We start from the raw sequence: 23,751 nt of genomic DNA on the forward strand, positions 1-23,751 counted from the left end.
CGCGGAGACATTGACCAGCAGCAATTGCCTCCACAAAGTACACAGGGAGCTGAGATGGTGGATTCCAGTGGGGACGAATTGATAATCTGTGAGGAGGGGGATGTACACGGTGATATATCGGAGGGTGAAGATGAGGTGGACATCTTGCCTCTGTAGAGCCAGTTTGTGCAAGGAGAGATTAATTGCTTCTTTTTTGGGGGGGGTCCAAACCAACCCGTCATATCAGTCACAGTCGTGTGGCAGACCCTGTCACTGAAATGATGGGTTGGTTAAAGTGTGCATGTCCTGTTTTGTTTATACAACATAAGGGTGGGTGGGAGGGCCCAAGGACAATTCCATCTTGCACCTCTTTTTTCTTTTCTTTTTCTTTGCATCATGTGCTGATTGGGGAGGGTTTTTTGGAAGGGACATCCTGCGTGACACTGCAGTGCCACTCCTAGATGGGCCCGGTGTTTGTGTCGGCCACTAGGGTCGCTAATCTTACTCACACAGCTACCTCATTGCGCCTCTTTTTTTCTTTGCGTCATGTGCTGTTTGGGGAGGGTTTTTTGGAAGGGACATCCTGCGTGACACTGCAGTGCCACTCCTAGATGGGCCCGGTGTTTGTGTCGGCCACTAGGGTCGCTTATCTTACTCACACAGCGACCTCGGTGCAAATTTTAGGACTAAAAATAATATTGTGAGGTGTGAGGTATTCAGAATAGACTGAAAATGAGTGTAAATTATAGTTTTTGAGGTTAATAATACTTTGGGATCAAAATGACCCCCAAATTCTATGATTTAAGCTGTTTTTTAGTGTTTTTTGAAAAAAAACACCCGAATCCAAAACACACCCGAATCCGACAAAAAAAATTCGGTGAGGTTTTGCCAAAACGCGTTCGAACCCAAAACACGGCCGCGGAACCGAACCCAAAACCAAAACACAAAACCCGAAAAATTTCAGGCGCTCATCTCTACTTTTTTTACTGATATTTGGTGTTTTGGATTTTACATGCTCTGTACTATGACATTGGGCATCGGCCTTGGCAGACGACGTTGATGGAATTTCATCGTCTCGGCCATGACTAGTGGCAGCAGCTTCAGCACGAGGTGGAAGTGGATCTTGATCTTTCCCTATTTTTGGAACCTCAACATTTTTGTTCTCCATATTTTAATAGGCACAACTAAAAGGCACCTCAGGTAAACAATGGAGATGGATGGATACTAGTATACTTATGGATGACGAGCGACTGCCGACACAGAGGTAGCTACAGCCGTGGACTACCGTACTGTGTCTGCTGCTAATATAGACTGGATGATAATGAGATAAAATTAAAATATTATATATATATCACACTAGTACTGCAGCCGGACAGGTATATATTATGTAATGACGGACCTGCTGGACACTGTCTGTCAGCACTGCAGACTCCTAAAGTAAGCTACTAGTATCAAGAAGATAGAAAAAAAAAAAACCACGGGTAGGTGGTATACAATTATGGATGGACGAGCGACTGCCGACACAGAGGTAGCTACAGCCGTGGACTACCGTACTGTGTCTGCTGCTAATATAGATTGGATGATAATGAGATAAAATTAAAAAATATATATATATATCACACTAGTACTGCAGCCGGACAGGTATATATTATGTAATGACGGACCTGCTGGACACTGTCTGCAGAATGCGTTTATAAAAACACCACACGACGAGTGTTTAACTTTTTCAGGCAGACAATCACAATATACTGGTGGTCAGTGGTCACTGGTCAGTCACACTGGCAGTGGCACTCTGGCAGCAAAAGTGTGCACTGTACTTAAAATATGTACTCCTGCTTTAACTGCTCCCCAGTCTCCCCCACAATTAAGCTGTGTGAGCAGTGAGCACTCAGCACAGTCAGATAATGATATACAGTATTACATATGATGCAGCACACTGGGCTGAGCACAGATATGGTATGTGACTGTGTCACACTGTGTATCGTTTTTTTTCAGGCAGAGAACGGATTAATTAAACTGGTGGTGGTCACTGGTCACTGGTCACACTATCAGCAAGTAGTACTCCGTCCTAAGCAGACAATCACAATATACTGGTGGTCAGTGTGGTCACTGGTCAGTCACACTGGCAGTGTGGCACTCTGGCAGCAAAAGTGTGCACTGTACTTAAAATATATTATTTATGTACTCCTGCTCTAACTGCTCCCCAGTCTCCCCCACAATTAAGCTGTGTGAGCAGTGAGCACTCAGCACAGTCAGATATACAGTATTACATATGATGATGCAGCACACTGAGGCTGAGCACAGATATGGTATGTGACTGTGTCACTCTGTGTATCGTTTTTTTTCAGGCAGAGAACGGATTAATTAAACTGGTGGTCAATGGTCACTGGTCACACTATCAGCAAGTAGTAGTACTCCAGTCCTAATATGCTCCCCAAAATTAGAAGATTACCTTACCCGTACCAGGCACGGCTTCGTTAAAAGAACCGGCTGACCGCAAGCTTGAAACTACACTTAAATCTATTTATACGGCTAGCAGTACTATTATCAGACCCACTATTGCGGCTGCATGGGTTCCGAATGCTATTAAAAAATATGCAGAGAATCTATTAGAGAATATAGATACAACTGACAAGGATGAGATTATCACAACCCTATGTTATATAAAGGATTCTGCGGGATTCATGGTTGGGGCCATGAAAAACATTGGATTAATGGCTGCACGGTCGTCATCTATGGCGGTGTCGGCGCGCAGAGGCCTCTGGTTAAACCAGTGGGCAGCGGACGCAAAATATAAGAAAAATGTGGAAACCTTGCCTTATGAAGGTGAAGCACTCTTTGGGGACTTATTAGATAAGTGGATATCTAAGACAACATCGGGTAAGTCGTCTTTTCTTCCTTCCGCAGCACCTCCTGCATAGAAACCATTTTTTGGCCCGCAACAAACTTCCTTTCGAGGCGAGAAAGCAGGGAGAGCCAGAGGCTCCACCCTCTTCTTTGGTAGAGGAAGGGGGCGAGGGGGGAAACCTGCAGCAGGGGAACAGAAAACTACATCTGTTCCACCATTTACGTCAACATGACACTGGGGCCCCCGGTCGGGAGTTCAGTCAGAGGGGAGACCACAATCCACTAAAGATAGGGATTGCCACACGGGCTTAAAAGCTCCCACCTGGCAGACTTTTCAGAAAACATTAGGAAAAGTTGTTGAATCTCTGACTAAAATTCAAGAGTCTCTAAGAATAGCAGGGCTCTGCCAACACCCCTTTTGTCCTTTTTTTTTCTAGCCCAAACAAGATTGGCAATAAAGTATTATTAAATGCAATTCCAGAGGTCATTAGATCTCTTCCAGATACAGAGGTTTCTTGTCCAGATGTTGACATCTCAATAGATAAGGTGTTGTCTTGCAGATCAGCTGTAGGGGAATTAAATATTCCACCACAAGTTCTTCCTGAGAAGTCTCTACAACTTGATGTTCAGTGAACATCTTTGGATGTTGCAGGGAGTACGCCGTTGACCGTACACTTGGAAATCATCCCCATAGAGAGGGTACAAGTCCCTTCTACGCGTGGGACGCAGGTTCAGGAATCAGACCTGGATCCGCCTCTGTCAAGAGATAAATTGAAGAAGGAAATTCCAAGGAAGAGTATCAAAGCCAAGAGCACTTCTTCACACAAACATTCAGAGAAGAAGGACAAACAGACAAAGTCTAAGTCTACGTCAACAAATGTTCCGTTGGAAGGTTCCCGCAAGGAAACAAGACCTTTGAAACGTTCCTCGAAGGGTCATAAGACCGCTTTACCTCAAAAAGAAGTTATAGACACATTGTTCCAAGTGGACAAGGCCACATACAGTGGCAATAAATCCCCGGTTGGTTCCAAGGGCGTTTTAGTTAAGGGAAGTATTCCCTCCGGTTCCACTAACAAGATCAAAAATCTGATCGTGGCCCCAAGAGGGCTAAGGAGAGTTTGCTATCGGACTCTCGGGTTATTTCAAAGAGTTCCAAGAATTCTTCCTCGTCAAGTCAACTTGACTCGGCAGGAACCAGTTCTTAGCCGAAACTTACCGCAACTAAGTTTGATGGGATGGAGGTCGAACGCCAGATCTTAGCTTGGAAGGGTATTCCGGACAAAGTCATTCCTACGCTTATTCAAGCTAGAAAAGTGGTAACGTCAAAGAATTACCATCGAATTTGGAGAAAATATGTATCTTGGTGTGAATCCAAGATGCTTCCTACAGAGGAGTTCCAATTAGGTCGCTTACTTCTTTTTCTACAGTCAGGTGTGGATGTGGGCCTAAGATTAGGCTCGCTCAAGGTCCAGATTTCGGCCTTGTCTATCTTCTTCCAGAAACAGTTGGCTGCGCTCCCTGAGGTGCAGACTTTCTTCTTACAAGGAGTTCTGCACATTCAACCTCCTTTTGTGCCTCCTTTGGAGCCATGGGATCTTAATGTTGTATTACGATTCCTGCAATCTGATTGATCTGAACCTTTAAAGGGAGGTAGATTTAAAGTTTCTTACATGGAAGGTGGTCACTCTGTTGGCCTTGGCCTCAGCAAGGCGTGTGTCAGAATTGGGGGCCTTGTCTCATAAGAGCACCTACTTAATTTTTCATGAGGATAGAGCCGAGCTGCGCACGCATCAGCAATTTCTTCCTAAGGTTGTATCTGCTTTTCATAGCAACCAACCTATTGTAGTGCCAGTGGCTACTGACACGTCTACTTCAGCAAAGTCCTTGGACGTGGTCCGAGCGTTGCAGATATAGGTTAGGACTGCTCCTCTTCGAAAGACGGAAGCACTGTTCGTGCTTTATGATCCCAAAAAGATTGGGTGTCCTGCTTCTAAGCAGACTATTGCTCGCTGGATCAGATGCACGATTCAGCATGCTTATTCTACGTCAGGATTGCCAGAACCGAAATCAGTTAAAGCTCACTCTACTCGTAAAGTGGGTTCTTCCTGGGCGGCTGCCCGGGGTGTCTCGGCTATTCAACTTTGTCGAACAGCTACTTGGTCAGGGTCAAACACGTTTGCTAAGTTCTACAAGTTTGATACTTTGGCCTCTGATGACCTTCAATTTGTTCATTCAGTTTTGCAGGGAACATCTGCACTTTCCCTCCCCTAGTGGGAGCTTTGGTATCATCCCCATGGTATTTATATGGACCCCAACATCCCCTAGGACGTAAGAGAAAACAGGATTTTATATACCTACCGGTAAATCCTTTTCTCCTAGTCCATAGAGGATGTTGGGCGCCCGCCCAGTGCTTCTGTTTCCTGCAAGGGTTATTACTTGTTAAGTAATGGCAGCTGTTGCTGCCACCTTTTGTTCTTGCATATTGGCACGTTTTCGTTTGGTTATATGCTGGTTGCATGGTTATAAATGCAGTGTGAGTTGGCGTGAATCTCGCCACAAATATGTAGTATACTTCTCTCAAAGTTGTCCGTCTGCTCAGCACAGTTCCAAAACTGAGGTCTGGAGGAGGGGCATAGAGAGAGGAGCCAGCCCACACTATTAAAATGTTATAGTGCCGAAGGCTCCACAGGACCCGTCTATATCCCATGGTATTTATATGGACCCCAACATCCTCTACGGACTAGGAGAAAAGGATTTACCGGTAGGTAAATAAAATCCTGTTTTTCCACCCATATGGACTATATAGTCTATATCGGTAGTTATATCGCACCGTGTGTATGCGACATAAGACTCGGATTCTAGTGTGGTCTCAATAACCAACTGCCAGTCCCTGGGTCAGGATCCTTTTCTAACATTGATTCTTCAGGAACAAGTAGCTTCCAGCTTATGAAACATCCATACCCATCAAGCAGAGGACTTTTTAGGGATCAACACCTCTTGTACTTAGAGCATGGATTACATGGCAGCCACACAATCCACTGTGATCCTCAACATCTCTGGCAGGAATTGGATATTATTAAAGCTGTAGGAATAACTCCATTCATCATTCTACTAGTTGGAGTGAGCAGGGTGTCCCATACTGAACTACAGCAAACAGCAAAACAACTAAAAAAAAAAAAATTACAAAAACTACTCATGTCCTTAGCATTACCCAGCTAAACTCTACCTCTAATATCATCTGTGACAATGGTCGACACTTTTTTGGGAGGAGTTTTCACATATTTTCCCAACATTTTCTTGATTTACTATCCACGTGGACATCTATTGGGAACAGTAACCTGCCTGAAGCGTGGCAAGCAAAGTAAGCCCATGAGGGTGCACGTTTATACTGATGGTGGAATATACAAATTTTGTTCCCAAAAAAAGTATGTCGATCATATGTTGTCAACCTACTGACTGTCTACTAGATATTGTAGATCTATTATGCCACGCACCCCTCCACACTTCCCAGCTTGGATTACCTAAGAACCTAGCAAAAGTGCATGTCCACATCATCAAGAGGCCGACAAAGCCTCATATAACTTCATGTGTGTCATTTGATTCTACCTTTATATAAACATATCTGTTTCACTGATTATCTTCCCCCAAGATCATGGAGCGTCAAGGAAAGGTGTGGTACTAAGCAGACCAAACGTGAGGCAGCAGTATGAGTGATGGATATAAATAATACAACTAGATTATATTGGTATCTATAAAATAATTCTCGAAGGTCTGTCCAGTTTCCTATGTGTATGAGCAGTGGGAGCTGGTCATGAGCAACCTGACCAACTGCTCTTACTGCTAGGGAAACTGACATATATTAGTGGCAGGTGCTCAATTAGCTTAGTGATATCACTCAGGTGCTTGCAAGGGAGGGGTATTTCTAAGCAAGAAAAAAAAAGGCATTTTGTTTCCCCCAGCACCCTGAATGATACCAGTAACCAGATTTAAAGACTACAAAATATTAGACTTCAGAGATCTTGGTTACATATACTTGCGCAACTGTATGAATAAGCCCTCAAACCTCGTCAAGGCCTCTCTGTATATTAGGGGTCCCTATTGCTTTATCTAGGTGCAGGGTGCGGCACCCCAAAAATCAGCATAAGCCAGAAAGCCCAGGGCAGCACACCAGTGAAAAAACTATATAGTGTTAATAGATTAGTGTTAGGAAGCCAAAGCTATAAACAAAGTGATACAAAAATAATGAGATGTATTTAGAAAATAGTGTTAATAAAGAAATTAGTAAGTGCTAAGTTTTAATAGAATGTAATGGTATGCCACACTAGAGCCATCCAGCCCGGCCAATCCAGGGCACCGCACCCCTCATCTCCGTTTCCCCAATCTGGGTCTATGATTACCCAGCAAGGGGCCACGATAATGGCTCCTTACTTGCATATACTGTATCTGAACTAAGAGCTGGCATATCACAGTGACAGAACACGGGTGTGTGACACAGTGACAGAAAACGGTGGGGGTGACACAGTGACAGAACACGGGGAGGGGGGGTGACAGAACACGGATGTGTGACACGGTGACAGAACACGGGGGGTGTGACAGTGAAAGAACATGGGGAGGGGGGGGTGACAGTGACAGAACATGGTGGGGGTGACACGGTGACAGAACACGGGAGGGGGGTGACAGTGAGAGAACACGGGGAGGGGGGTGACAGTGACAGAACACGGGGGTGTGACACAGTGACAGAACACGGATGTGTGACACAGTGACAGAACACGGATGTGTGACACAGTGACAGAACACGGATGTGTGACACAGTGAAAGAACACGGATGTGTGACACAGTGAAAGAACACAGGGAGGGGGGTGACAGAACACAGTGGGGGTGACAGTAACAGAACACGGGGGGTGTGACACAGTGACAGAACACGGGGAGGTGACACAGTGACAGAACACGGGGAGGTGACACAGTGACAGAACACGGGGAGGTGCGACACAGTGACAGAACACGGGGGGTGTGACAGAACACGGGGGGTGTGACAGTGACAGAACACGGGGGTGTGACAGTGACAGAACACGGGGGTGTGACAGTGACAGAACACGGGGAGGGGGGGGGTGACAGTGACAGAACACGGATGTGTGACACGGTGACAGAACACAGGGGGTGTGACACAGTGAAAGAACATGGGGAGGGGGGGTGACAGTGACAGAACATGGTGGGGGTGACACGGTGACAGAACACGGGAGGGGGGTGACAGTGACAGAACACGGGGGGTGTGACACAGTGACAGAACACGGTGGGGGTGACAGTGACAGAACACGGATGTGTGACACGGTGACAGAACACGGGGGGTGTGACACAGTGAAAACACGGGGAGGGGGGGTGACAGAACACAGTGGGGGTGACAGTGACAGAACACGGGGAGGTGACACAGTGACAGAACACGGGGGGGGTGCGACACAGTGACAGAACACGGGGGGGTGTGACATAGTGACAGAACACAGGGGGTGTGACATAGTGACAGAACACGGGGAGGGGGGGTGACAGTGACAGAACACGGATGTGTGACACGGTGACAGCACACGGGGGGTGTGACACAGTGAAAGAACATGGGGAGGGGGGGTGACAGTGACAGAACATGGTGGGGGTGACACGGTGACAGAAGACGGGAGGGGGGTGACAGTGACAGAACACGGGGGGTGTGACTCAGTGACAGAACACGGTGGGGGTGACCAGAGCCGGCCCTAACCAATATGATGCCCTAGGCAAGATTTTGGCTGGTGCCCCCTAGCACCACCGCTGGTTCCGCCTCTGACCTTGCACTTCTTTCCCAGCACCATCACCCCTCATCCATAGCAGTCCTTATTTTGGTGTTTGTACCCCCTATATTTTAAATAGGAACAGTTCACACATTTGGCGAACAGCCCAAAAAGGGGAGTGTTTTTGCTGGCAAGGGGCATGGCCACACAATAGTAACCCCAATTCCAATTACGCCACACAGTAGTGCACTTTATTCACATTTGATCATGCGATAGTGTCCATAATTCATATTACATCCCACAGTATTATCACTTTACCTTATAAACGTTACTCCTCACAGTAAAGCCCCTTATTCACATTACATGACATCACACTGAATTGCTCCTTATTCACATTAGACGACACAGTAGTGCCCTTTCTATACAAAACGCCACATAGTAGAGCACCTTAAACACATAATGCCACACAGTAATACCCCTAACACATGAGACACATTATTAATGTCCTTATAAACAAAATGTGCCTTACACATTATGACAACCTTTATTAATGCCCTTTTACACATAATGTCCCTTACACATATGCTGTACATTATTAATGCCCTTATACACATAATGACACACATATTGCCCCTTACACATTTGCTGCACATTATTAATGCATTTTTACATGACACACATAATACTCCTTACACTTATTCTGAACACTACTGCACAACCAACCCACTCACATGCACACAGCACTCACACTTCCACTAACACTGTGAACTCTGCCACTGCTTGGATACAGATGTGTCCTTATAAATCTTGCCTCAATGCTAACGTCGGGCACATTTTTTTAATGAAAATGCATCTTATTTGCATTGCTATGTGGCTAGGATGCACAAGCAGCTTCTGTTGATTAAAATGATATGCAGCATGCCTATATACTGTGTGAGACTGTGGCTGTATCTGCATATGAAATGCTACACACAGAATATAGGCATGCCGCATATCATTTTAATCAGCAGAAGCTGCTGATGCCCCTAGGCATATCAAATGCCCTAGGCAATTGCCTAGTTTGCCTATGCCTATGGACGGCTCTGGGGGTGACAGTGACAGAACACGGATGTGTGACACGGTGACAGAACACGGGGGGTGTGACACAGTGAAAGAACACGGGGAGGGGGGGTGACAGAACACAGTGGGGGTGACAGTGACAGAACACGGGGGGTGTGACACAGTGACAGAACACGGGGGGTGTGACAGTGACAGAACACGGGGGGTGACAGTGACAGAACACGGGGGGTGACAGTGACAGAACACGGGGGGTGACAGTGACAGAACACGGGGGGTGACAGTGACAGAACACGGGGGGGGGGGGCACAGTGACAGAACACGGGGGGGGGTGACATAGTGACAGAACACGGGGGGGAGGTGACATAGTGACAGAACACGGGGGGGGAGGTGACAGTGACAGAACACGGGGGGGGGGGGAGGTGACATAGTGACAGAACACGGGAAGGGTTGGTACAGCGAGAGCTAAAGATCTCTCCCCCAAACCTAAAAACAGTCTGACGCCACTGCCCGCACACACAAATATATACACACACACACACACACACACACACACATTCTTTTACTTTTCCCAGTAACTCACTGATCTGGCTGGTAGTGGCAGGAAGGATGGATCTGTAGCAGTCTGCTCTTGTCCTGTGTAGCTCCACCCCATGAGGTCCCGTGTAGCCCCGCCCCCTTCTCGGCTGAACACAGCCGTTGTCACTGGGGACTCTGGAGGAGGGAGGAGGCTGCTACAACGCAGCAGCAGGGGAGAGAGGCGCCGCTGGCAGCTTGGAGGTACTGCAGCTCAGAGCAATGACAAGCAGCTCAGCTGGTCGGGCCGCTTGTCATTGCTCGCTGGTGGGAGGCAGTGGGCCGGGCAGGATCGGTTTGCGGGCCGCATCCGGCCCACGAGCCGTATTTTGCCCACCCCTAGACTAGCGGCTAATGCCATACAAACCCAAAGTAGCCAAGTGCGTCAGGGTGGGCGCCTTGTGGAATCCAGTGTACCTCGCAGAAAGAGATTTAACAATGTTAAGTCTACAAAAAATCTACTTTTCTGCAGCGGGCAGATACATGAACCTTGAGATAGGCCAGACGAAGGCCTAAGTCCAGGCCCTGTTGCAGAAAAGCCAAAAGTTTGGCAGTACTGAACTTGTAAGCATCATAATTTTTAGCAGCACACTAGGTGAAGTAAGAATTCCAGACCCTATAATAAATCCAAGCCGAAGCCAGTTTACGGGCTTTCAACATAGTTTGAATGACCACCTCAGAGAATCCTTTTGCTCTCAGGAGTGATGCTTCAAGAGCCACGCCGTCAAAGCCAGTCGTGCCAGGTCCGGGTAGACACAAGGGCCCTGAACGAGGAGGTCTGGGCTTCAAGGAAATAGAAGAGGGCGCTCTATCGAGAGACCCTGCAGGTCTGAGATCCAATGCCGTCTGGGCCACGCTGGAGCGATCAGAAGTAGTATTCCTCCTTCTTGCTTGAACTTCCGCATTACCCTGGGAAGGAGTGACACTGAAGGTAACACGTAGGGCAGCCGAAAGTTCCATGGAATTGCCAGTGCGTCCACGAACGCTGCTTGAGGATCCCTTGTCCTTGCTCCGAAGACCGGAACCTTGTGATTGTGTCGAGATGCCATCAGGTCTACATCAGGTAGGCCCCACTTGTCCACTAAGAGTTTACTTCTGGATGAAGGCTCCACTCTCCGGCATGCACGTCCTGACTGAGGAATTCCGCTTCCCAGTTGAGGACTCCCGGAATGAACACAGCCGATATAGCTGGCAGATGGCGTTCCACCCACTGGAGGAGTTTTGACACTTTCATCATTGCCATGCGGCTTCGAGTGCGGCCTTGATGATTTATGTACGCCACTGTGGTGGCGTTGTCTGATTGTACTTGAACAGGCCTGCTCTGTACCAAAGGCAGGGCCAGTGTCAATGCACTGAACACTGCCCACAATTCCAGAATGTTTATTGGGAGGAGAGATTCCTCCCTGCTCCAACACCTCGACCCAACCTCGCAGACTGGCATCCGTTGTCAGGAGGACCCAGTTGGAGATCCAGAAGGGACGGCCCCTGCTCAACTGTTGGTCCTGTAGCCACCAGCTCAGTGACAGACGAACCTCCGGAGTCAAGGAGATTATTTGAGACCCGATTCGGTGAGGCAGGCAGTCCCACTTGGAAAGGATTTAACTATGCAGAGGGCGGGAATAAAATTGAGCGTACTCTACCATGTCGAATGCAGACACCATGAGGCCTAGTACTTGCATCGCCGAGTGTACTGACACTCTCTGGCGAGAGAGGAAGTATCTGATCCTGTCCTGAAGTTTCAGGACCTTCTCTGGAGACAAGAACAATCGTTGGTTGTGTGTGTCTAACAATGCCCCCAGATGCACTATGTTCTGAGCAGGGGCCAGCAAGTACTTCTTCCAGTTGATGAGCCACCCATGGGCTTGTAGGAATTGGACCATCAGTTCCAGATGACTGAGGAGAAGCTCTGGGGAGTTCGCCAGGATCAGCAAGTCGTCCAGATATGGCATGATCCTAACACCCTGATGGTGGAGAAGAGCAGTCATGACTGCCATGACCTTGGTGAAGATCCGAGGAGCCGTGGTCAGTCTGAAAGGCAAGGCCTACAATTGATAATGTAGGTTGCCAATAGCAAACCGCAGATATTGCTGATGCGATATGGCAATAGGAATGTGCAGGTAAGCATCCTGTATGTCCAGGGATACCATATAGTCCTTGGGTTCCATGGCCAGTACAATAGAATGCAGAGTTGCCATACAGAATTTGGATACCCTCACAAATTTGTTCAAAGATTTGAGGTTGAGTATAGGCTGGGAGGACCCATTTGGTTTTGGGACTAGAAACAGGGTAGAATAGTAGCACCTGCGTCTTTGAGACAGAGGTACCGGCACAATCACTCCAGTATCTAGGAGAGACTGTACAACCAAGTGTAAAGTCTGTGCTTTCAGTGGATCCGAAGGGACAACCGTCCAGCAGAACTGGTGAGGGGGGACATCTCTTAAAGGAGATCGCGTACCAATGAGAGACAACATCCCTCACCCAGGCATCTGTAGTGGATTTTAACCAGGCCTGAGCGAACTGCAGAAGTGGGCCTCCCACCCTGGGGTCCCCCAGGGGGAGGCCCGCCCCGTCATACCACAGGCTTATTCTGTTTGGAAGCATGCTGAAGGGCGGGCCAAGATTGCTTAGACTTGTGCTTGGTGGTTTTGGAAGTACGAGCCTGGCTCGGGTACGCCTGACCCTTTGCTTTACCTGGAGGTCAAAAGGAATGAAAAGTGGTACTTGTGACTAGACGGTCCAGTAACGACAGCCCTCACCGCTTTCGCGTCTCGTCCCCAGTACACAGAATGGATGTTTAGGTCACACCGGACCTGGCCACAAAGGGGATTCCTGCTTACCGTCAGTAACTGCCTGTTACTGACTCCACCCACTGCGCAGTGGGAGGGTTCTACGCTGCCAAACTGCTAACCTGCCGTGGCATCTGGAACCACGGTTCTGCTCTATGTGCATCAGCACACCACCTTACCACACCTGTGTGGTGTTGAAAAAATCCCCACCAGTAGCTGTTACAGCAGAAAGTAGTTGGTATAATACACCCCTGAAGCTCACAGGCCTCCTCTTTTTATACAGTAAAACCACAATACATCTCAGGGGGCAGTCAAACCCCCCCCCCCCCCCCCTCCCCGAGTCCTTTCCTTTCAATCAGGATCTTACAACATTTAAATAAATTACATTTTTTTAAAAGGATATAAGTGCATGAAGCAAATTCCTCCTTCCTGTCACACAGACAAAGTTTGGTGTCATTTAAACTCCAATTCCTACCATCTGGGAGTTTACACTTCACCATTGATACATTTATCACATACGGTTTGTATTTGATTTCCCAAACAAATGTTCCTCGTCCTTTTCCTGTCACACACAAAGTCCTTGTAATTTAAACATAAATCTTACATCCAACTGTTGTTAAATGAAACCCACTAGTTTGCATTCATAAAACACAATGTGATTAACATGTTCCTGTCTCTCATTTCCATGTAAAACCAGTTTTGGCTTATCACACAACAGGAGATGCTGGAAACATAGTCTACTCTCCAAACCTTCGTTTGTATCTCAAAGAAAATATTTGGCCACCAAAAGCCTGCCAATTGTCACCTATTCCCTGCTCAGGGCCGGCTCAGGGTCTTTGAGCGCCCCGGGCGGCCATAGGGGGCGTGTCTTCATACAGGGGGCGTGGTCAGTCACGCCCCTGTACAGTAGTAGCGCAGCTGAAACGATGTGCGGTGCGCGATGACGTCATCGCGCACCGCACAGCAAAGGTCCTCTCCACGAAGGAAAACTAGACGCTATGCGTCTAGTTCCCTTCGTGGAGAGGACCTTTGCTGTGCGGTGCGCGATGACGTCAACGCGCACCGCACATCATTACAGAAAAGGTCCTCTCCACGAAGGGAAACTAGACGCGTAGCGTCTAGTTTCCCTTCACAGCGGGCAGCGGCAGCAGGGGGGCACAGCAGCAGCAGATCTTGCCGTGGTGCGGCGCCCTCCGGAAGGCGGCGCCCCGGGCAAAAGTCCTGCTTGCCCGTGGCAAGATCCGCTACTGTCCCTGCTGGAGCTAGGACAATTAACATACGACTTTCTAAACAAAAGTGTCTCAAGAACTATTGTCAAGGTCTTTTTAGAAACAAAATACCTTGTACTTTTCTCATAAGTGCCCTATCCATGCAGTTCTATAACCGTGCAGTCCATCATTCTCCAACTGCGCAGCGATATAACATATGACACATTATTAAACATTTTTAAACAGTCCGCTCCTGGCGCCGTAAGTACATTTAACAGTGGTGCCAAGCGCCTATTGTCCTTAAAATAGCGCCGGGCACTTTAAGGGTTATCCCCTTACATGCCGTGGCCACCATTAACCATGTGGCCGCCAGGGTCTCCGGCCACAGTACTCTTAGCCTTCAGAGCAGAAAGATTAGTACTTGGGAGAAATGCAGTCTTAGCTGTTGCCAAGTCAGTCACGATCTTGTTCAGATCCTCTCCAAATAGTATGTCTCCCTTCAAAGGGAGAACCTCCAAGGTATTTTTGCCAGGGAAGTGCAGTCAGGGGAGGCAGTGCCTCCCCTGTCATTAATGCTCAAAATAATACAAAGAAGATACTTATGACACATATTCTGTCATAAGTACCTTCTTTATATTACTCTAATAATTTTTTTGTATTAAAACAGTTTGGGAGGCACTGTTAGCAAGTGCCTCCCGTTGACAATGGGAACGGGGATAAAGCGGGGGCGGGGCCAAGCACTGGGCTGTAAAAGCCCATTCAAAAAAAGTTGAGAAAGCGGCACATCTACAAGTGCCTCGATGCTGATAGGGAGCACACATCAAAGCCCGCCCCTGTCAGCAAGGCACATGTGATTGGACAGCGGATCCAGTGTTGGATCTGCTGTCCAATCACCCATATACAGCGCAGGGAAGCGGCTACGGGACCCGGCGGAGGCAGAGTGAGTCACCCGCCAGGCACTAGAGGATGTGCGGCCGCTGGTGCGGCCACGGCCGGCTCTTACCTTTCCTTCAGCCTCCTTAGCCAGCGGCAGCAACACCTGCTCTCTCCTGGATGGGGGTCCAAGCCAGTCTCCATGTGGGCAGAACTGCCGTGATCTGTAAGTTCCTGCTGCAATTTACAGTATAATAGCAGCTTCAGTCCCCGACCGCTATCCGAGCTCTGGCGCATGTCTCCCGCTGGTCCCCTCTCCTGCTCCCGTCCTGCTTTTACAGATATGCAATCATCTAACCATTCTGTGCTCCCTGCCAGCTACACCCCGCACTCTGTCGCCATGCAGTACTGCATTCCACAGCCCGCCCCTGCTGTCACACTTCAACCGCTGCCATCACGCTCAACCTGGAGTCTACCTTCTGCTTCCTGCTCTCCAGACAACCATTATCTTCTTGCCCGCATTTTCATTATACTTACCCATACCCTCCGCCCGGCCAAAGCCCCCCCTCCCCCTCCCCTGGGTCTGCACGGACAGCTGTGGTGTAGTGTTAATATTACCTTTTTATGATTATATATTTAAGTGGCCAAATAGTTCCACTTATTAGGCCCCCAGCACTGCTGTCCACCATAAGTTGCTGCACTCTCCCTGTACCCTGGAGTCTTTAAGTATTCTGAATAATGGCCCCCATTTATCAACGAAAAGTTTTTCTAATGCTAATTAACGTTACCGCTTGCCGCGCTTTACTTGTGTTCAGCATTGAAGCTGTCGCTGGCAAGTGGTAACGTAACACCACTTGTCAGCGCGGTTTGTCAAGGCCAAACAGCGCTGACGAATACTCTTTATCTCCGGCGTCCCTAAATACTGCGCACGCGCAGTTATATGCATACTCCCAGCACATGTGCAGTATTGAATTTCTGGACACAGAAAAGCGGCCATTTTGGTGTTCACGCTGACCGTGTTGGAGCTCAATATAAATCGCGTCCACCAGGTAAGACTTATTTCTCAGCCTGGGAACTGTGCATCTATGTATGTGATCGGTGGGAGGCTGGGAGAGGGCTCCATCTACTAATTCCGTCCAGGTCTGTCTGTCCGTGGTGATCTCTCTGTCTGTGGTGATCTCTCTCTCTCGCTCTCCCCCCCCCCCCCCTCCCCGTGTATTACGTCAAATACGAAGTCTGAGTATAATTTTTATTTTTACAGGTACCACTATTGGATTCTACTGGACAAGTGGACATGACCGGCGTGGGATGTAGGTAAGTATGTGTGAGTGTGTGTGTTTGCATGAATTTTTACGTTCACGGTGTGTGTGTTGTGTTTTTATTTGGGTATTTTTTGTTGTTGTAGAACTACAGGTACCAGCGGGTTATTTCCCCGCATGCTGGTACTTGAGGTTGTCCAAGTACCAGCAAGCGGGGGAGGCTTGCTGGTCCTTGTAGTTCCACAACAAAAAACAATATTCATTTTTTTTTTTTACACACTTATCGCTATCAGCCCAGCACCCACCGCCCAGGGGTGCTGGGGACAGCCTCGGGCTTCACCCCTGGCCCTTGGGTGCCTGGCGGGAGGGACCCCTTGATTTAAGGGATCCCCACTCCTCCAGGGAACCCCGGCCAGGGGTGACTAGTTGGGGGGGTAATGACACGGCCGCAGGGACCTACATAAATGTTTCCCCCGGCTGTGGCATTATGTTCCTGGCTAGTGGAGCCCGGTGCTGGTTTTAAAATACGGGTGCCTCACCAGCCACTGACGTCACCGCACACCACTGCTTTTTGCAGTCCAGGTCCACTTTCCAGGACCTTAACCACAAAATCCGGCGAGCCAGGATAGATATAGTAGACACCTTGGCCGCCATTACGCCTGCATCAGAGGCCGCCTCCTGTAAATAGAGAGAGAGGCTGTAGTAATATACGACAGGTACAGTATTGTCTGGCAGTGTCAGAAAAATTTAGAGGTAGCTCATCCTCAATTGCCTGAACTCATGCTTCAATAGCCTTTGCAGCCCAAGATGTTGCCATAGTGGGTCTATGCACAGCACCGGTAAGTGTGTAAATAGACTTCAGGCATCCCTCCACACGGTTATCCGTCGGTTCCTTCAGTGAGGTGACAGTGGTGACAGGCAGAGTAGAAGATACCACCAGACGGGCAACATGAGAGTACACCGGCGGTGGAGTTTCCCACTTGTTACTCAACTCCGCAGGGATAGGGTAACGAGCTAGCATCTATTTGGATAGGGAGAATTTCTTCCCTGGAGTTGACCAGGATTCCTGACGTAAAGTCAATTAAAAGGTCAGAATGCGGAAAAAACTACTTTAGCAACCTTCTGATGTTTAAACTTCTCAGGTTTCTTAGACGTAGCAGGGGGCTCATCATCATCATCAATCTGGAGAATCAGCTTTGTTAGCCTCCACTAGGTTATGAACATCAACTTGAGCTGTAGATTCCTCATCAGAAGCAACTGTATCAGTGTCTGACAGATCAGTATAATCCCCATCCTCATCAGAAGAAGCATCCGAAACATTAGTGCAGAGGTTCTCAAACTCGGTCCTCGGGAGCCCACACAGTGCATGTTTTGCAGGTAACCCAGCAGGTGCACAGGTGTATTAATTACTCACTGACACATTTTAAAAGGTCCACAGGTGGAGCTAATTATTTCACTTGCGATTCTGTGAGGAGACCTGCAAAACATGCACTGTGTGGGCCCCCGAGGACCGAGTTTGAGAACCTCTGCATTAGAGGATTGTGAGGAAGAAACGGCCCATTTAGATGACCCCTTGGCCCCAGTAGGGCGAAGGGTAGGTTTTTGTCTAACCAAAGACTGATTTAATTGTTGTAACTGGGTAGACAGAGCATCCGCCCAAGGCGGATTAACTAATAGGGACAATATGTGGCTGCAATGGCACAGGAGGTCCCACAGGGGGCATAAGCCGCGTTACAAGCGTCAGCATATTTGAAAAAGCAGCCCAAGGTTGGTCCTGATTTGCCACAGGTGCTGCAGACTGACTGGAAGGTGCAGGGCACACAGTACCTAACCCTCAGCTGAAATTTTTTCCTCAGTCAAATCTGTGGCGCCAGCACTGCATGATGGAGGAGCGTCTGCGGATTATCCGCCTTGTGTAGCAGACATTTTTGGGAATGTAGCCTTAGGGCGCAACAGTACAATATAGCCAGACAAACACAATACCTGACAAAAAACCCTGTGTGATGTGATAGCATGTGATGTGATGTGATGTGATAGCAAATACAAAGCACAAAACAGAGGATTTAAGAGGTGTGGTGACTGAAACGCACAGTGAGAAATACAAAACAGTATATCCTGTGGAACTTAGCCCCCCAGGGTACAGAATATAGTGATAGCAATACGTGTGATACACAGAATAGAATCCACACAGCAGCTATAGGCACACACAGTCACAAGTACAATGCAGAAATTATTACATATAAACAATAAGACTGCACTGGACTAGTAATACTACATAGAGATATGTATGTATACAGATATAACAATGCACAGTAAACACTGGATGTATATTAGTAGGTTTCATGCTGCCCAGGATCCCCCCCCCCCCGCCCCCCTGCACCCTGCAGTGCCTGTGTGTGATGGGCAGCATGGCACGCAGCGTTCCCACCCGCTGCGCGGTACCTTTCAGCCGTCACAATGTCTGAAGATCCTTTTCTTCTTACACTCATCTGTCTTCTGACTTCTGACTCTGTAAGGGGGGTGACGGCGGGCTGTGGGAGTGAGCACATAGCCGCAGCTAGCGTTCAGTACCCGTCAGGAGCTAATGGTGTCCTTTCAGCCAGAAGCAGAGCCATGAAACTATTCAGGAAGTTGGTTCCTACTTCTGCCCCCTAAGTCCCACGAAGCAGGGAGACTGTTGCCAGCAGTCCTCCCTGAAAATAAAAAAACCTAACAAAGTCTTTCAGAGAAACTCAGTAGAGCTCCCCTGGAGTGCATCCAGTCTGCCTGGGCACATTTTCTAAACTGAGGTCTGGAGGAGGGGCATAGAGTGAGGAGCCAGTTCACACCCTTGAAAAGTCTTAAAGTGCCCATGGCTCCTGCGGAACTGTCTATACCCCATGGTACTGAAGTGGACCCCAGCATCCTCTAGGACGTATGAGAAATGTTAAATATACCCACACAGAGGCGGAACTACCAGCAGGGCAAGCAGTGCGTTGCACTGGGGCCCGCCTCTGTCCAGGGGCCCAAGCATGTAATGAGTCAAACTGACTCATTACATGCCGCTGTGCGCTGCGGGCAACCGCTGCCCGCAGCGCACAGCCGCCCACAGAGGAGAAGAGCAGCGGCACGGACGGGGGAAGGAGGAGGACGGAGGTGAAGGAGGGAGCCGCAGCAGCGCTTTGTTACTGGTGGAGGCGCTGCTGCTGCTGCCCCTCTGCTTCACTATAGGCTGTCTTCCGAGAACAGCCTATAGTGAAGCAGGGGGGCAGCAGCAGCAGCGCTTCCACCAATAACACAGCGCTGCTGCGGCTCCCTCCTTCACCTCGTCTACTGCCCGGGAATAGTCAAGCTGCACGAGGAGCCTGAGCCAGCGGAGAGGGTAAGTATGATTCTACTTTCTTTCTGTCTCTTTCTTTCTTTATTTCTTTCTGTCTCTTTCTTTCTTTATTTCTTTCTGTCTCTTTCTTTCTTTATTTCTTTCTGTCTCTTTCTTTCTTTATTTGTTGGGACTGCCTGCCGCAACGTGTAAAAAGGGGGAATCTGTCTGCCGCAATGTGTAACAAGGGCACGCTGTCTGCCGCAATGTGTAACAAGGGCACGCTGTCTGCCGCAATGTGTAACAAGGGCACGCTGTCTGCCGCAATGTGTAACAAGGGCACGCTGTCTGCCGCAATGTGTAACAAGGGCACGCTGTCTGCCGCAATGTGTAACAAGGGCACGCTGTCTGCCGCAATGTGTAACAAGGGCACGCTGTCTGCCGCAATGTGTAACAAGGGCACGCTGTCTGCCGCAATGTGTAACAAGGGCACGCTGTCTGCCGCAATGTGTAACAAGGGCACGCTGTCTGCCGCAATGTGTAACAAGGGCACGCTGTCTGCCGCAATGTGTAACAAGGGCACGCTGTCTGCCGCAATGTGTAACAAGGGCACGCTGTCTGCCGCAATGTGTAACAAGGGCACGCTGTCTGCCGCAATGTGTAACAAGGGCACGCTGTCTGCCGCAATGTGTAAAAAGTGTACGTTGTCTGCCGTAATGTGTAAAAAGGGGACGCTGTCTGCCGTAATGTGTAAAAAGGGGGACGCTGTCTGCCGTAATGTGTAAAAAGGGGGACGCTGTCTGCCGTAATGTATAAAAAGGGGGACGCTGTCTGCCGTAATGTGTAAAAAGGGGACGCTGTCTGCCGTAATGTGTAAAAAGGGGACGCTGTCTGCCGTAATGTGTAAAAAGAGGAATCTGTTCGCTGTAAGGTGTAAAAAGGTCTCTACCTGGTGTAGTGGTGCTACTGTGAGGCGTAATTTGAAGAATGGAGACTACTGTGCACCGTTTTAGGAATTGGTATTATTTTGTGGCCACACCCCTTCCCCGCGAAGCCACGCCACTATGTATTTTTGCGCACGCCTACGGCGCGCACTGCCCCTGTTTTGCATGCAGGGGTGGGGCTCCGATGCCGTTTCTTGCACACAGTGCTAAAATGTCTAGTTACAGCACTGTTGCTAGGTATCCATCTCTCTGGCCCTGAGCAGGTCCCCCTCACCAGATCCTCTCAAGGGGTGAGGGGGTGGACTTGGATGGGATGGGGGGGGGGCAAAGCATTTTGTCGCACCTGGGCCCACCGCTTGCTAGTTCCGCCACTGTACCCACAGTACTATTTGATTCATATTTAAAATAACCCTAAAGGCATAGAATATACCCTGTATATAATATATGCGTCAGTGACTGAAGCAGTTTCTGTTCTCAACAACTTTTTCACTTGGGGGAATCATTTCCTGAGACCATTTCCACCAGATTTCTGATAAGTCTATTTTAGTAGTGTTGCAATGATCTTGCCTTATCCCACCTGGGATGTCCAAATAACCACTACCCAGCAGATAGCTCTGTGCCTACATGATGAATTCTTTAGCTGTGCTATTAGTGCATAGTGAAAGAATACGACAGAGCAGCTGGTAGAGTCAGACGCACAGTCATAGCTAGATGTGCTGCTATCAATGTGTCCTATTCCTTCACAGCATAGAAAATTGTTACTCAGGAGTTTGCACATTTCCCTAAACCAAGGATTACAATACAGTATATTGGAGGTGAGAGTTCTGTACAACATGTTCTAAAGGGGTTGGTATTGGGATCCCGAAAATTACCATACCGACACAGGGATCCTGACTGCCAAAATGACGACGGGGAGGCAAGTGCAACGAAAGCCCCTTGCAGGTTCTATCCCCACTCTATGGGTGTCGTGGACACTCACGAGTGGGAATAGTGTCCCTGTTGGTCGGCATGCCTACTGTCGGGCTGGCCAGAGACTGGGATTCCGGCGTCGGTATAGTGACTGGTGGGATCCTGACCACCGGTCACATGACTACATCCCGTTCTAAAGATGTGGACATACAAACAAGGAGTCACAATCACGCGCCACAACTTCTGAGCATATAGGATGTGGAGTAGATTTGGCAGGACCTCATCTACCTCTCTCAACACCCAAACCTACAATGACGAGTCCGCAAAGCCTCTCCAAAATAACAAATCTACAGAAACGTTCATCTACCCTGACCAGCTTGATTTTGCTGTATTTATCATATCCAAACCTGCTTCTACCATCTACCCACATAAGGAATACATTTAACACGTGACAAATATTTACAGTGGAATTTCAGGACTAAGTGGTACAGTATATTCAATTGAAATCGAAAGCTGCCGTCTGTCGGAAAGACGGCAGTTTTCAACTTTTTTAGATCGGAAGGGGTTCCGGCCTATTCAATATACCCCAAATGTATCCAACAAGTCTGGGAATTCGACTTGTCGGAAAGCACGTGGATCGGCGGAATAGCTGTCAATCCGCATGCTTCTGTCAGAAAAGGGGCCAAATCCCCTTTCCGATAATTTCAATCCGACTTTAAAAAAAAGTCAGATTGAGATGAGGGAGCTGCGGGGAGACGGTGGAGAGCAGCGCTACAGCAGCGTAGCAGGAGGATGCGTCACAGCCGCCGCTCACAGCTGCGTCCACCCAGCTCCTGCAAGCGAGACCTTGCTTGCTAAAGCCGGGTGGACGCTGCCGTGAGCAGCGGCTGTGACACATCCTCCTGCTACGCTGCTGTAGCGCTGCTCTCCACCGTCTCCTCCTCTCTGCTCCCTCATCTCAATTTGGCTTTTTTAAAAATCGAATTGAGATGGCCATTTGAATAGCCCTGGTCGGATCCATTCCAACAAATGCATGTCGGAATGGATCCGACTTAAATTGAATAAACCCCTAAAACTGTTATATGAACATTTCCAGAAAAAAAAAAAAGACACTGGTACTTAACACCATAATCCATCTTTTATCCATAATGACTCAATCGCTTGTGCTAGATTCTTTGGAATAAATTACTATTAAAGTTAATATTTAAAAGTCTCTATCCAAACAAAATTATGCTAAAGAACTTGCTGAACACAGCCAGCCTCATCTAGAAGTGCTGTAATAAAGTGGATTTAAACCAGTCAATATGACTGGTTTACTTTTCGTGCCTCCACCTTCCAACCTTAGGTAGCTGCACAGAAATGCTCTTCATCGATGGCTGCTGTATTATTTGTGTCGGACAATAAGATGGACTCACTGTAGCCACTCCCAACATTCCCTTCCAGTAGTACTGTCATTGCTTAAAATTATGCATCAACCCTTCCCTACATCCCTTCGACTGTAATACCCCTTTTCCACTAGCTCTAAAAACACGGGTAAATGCGAGGGGGCGCGCATTTACTCGTGTTTTTTCCTAGTGGAAACGGTCCCCCCTGCAAATCCCGGATCAAGTGATGCTCTTTGTGCCCATACAACGCGCGTGCACATTGCGGCACATGGGCAGTTTTGCCGTTTTACCTGATCGCTGCGCTGCAAAAATTGGCAACAAGCGATCAACTCTGAATGACCCCCAATGTTTGTACCATAATCACTTCAAAGTACAACATTGATAAATGTCAGCTATTCTTCAAAGAAGGGGCGTTGCCAGAAGTTTGTGGGCCCCATAGCAACATTTGGAAGGTGTCCCCGTCCCAATGCTTCTAGAGAGACGCTTCTCTGTAGCAGTTGTTACTTTTATGCCCTATAATAGTGCCCTAGTTCATTTTCTGAACCATAGTAGAGCCTTATTTAAGGTCATGCCCCATAGTAGTGCCCTAGATTCTTTTATGAATCGTAGTAGTGCTTAAGTTCACCCTATGTCACATTTCAGTATTACCAGTACACATTATGCCGCACAGTACCCACAATTCACATTATGATATATAGTGCTCCCCGTACATATTGTGCCTCATTACAGTGCCCCGGTTCATATTGTCGAAGTCGAAAATATTACACTCACACTTCACGTGCAAACACCACACAGAGTAGCCTCTGTGCGTGCGCGTTTTCGCCGTGCGTACGCATACACGCACGTTACGTGCGCTGGTCCGCGAGCATTGCGCATTG

The 23,751-nt window shown here is 48.3% G+C and overlaps 1 protein-coding gene across 8 annotated transcripts in view; it reads right to left on the minus strand.

Annotated features, from left to right (window-relative positions):
* The window catches only part of KCNJ5 (potassium inwardly rectifying channel subfamily J member 5), a 356,956-nt gene that overhangs the window by 286,543 nt on the left and 46,662 nt on the right, over positions 1 to 23,751 (minus strand). The gene's annotated exons all lie outside the window — the stretch shown is intronic.

The sequence above is a fragment of the Pseudophryne corroboree genome, chromosome 10, assembly GCF_028390025.1.
Source record: "Pseudophryne corroboree isolate aPseCor3 chromosome 10, aPseCor3.hap2, whole genome shotgun sequence".
Classification (NCBI taxonomy): domain Eukaryota; kingdom Metazoa; phylum Chordata; class Amphibia; order Anura; family Myobatrachidae; genus Pseudophryne; species Pseudophryne corroboree.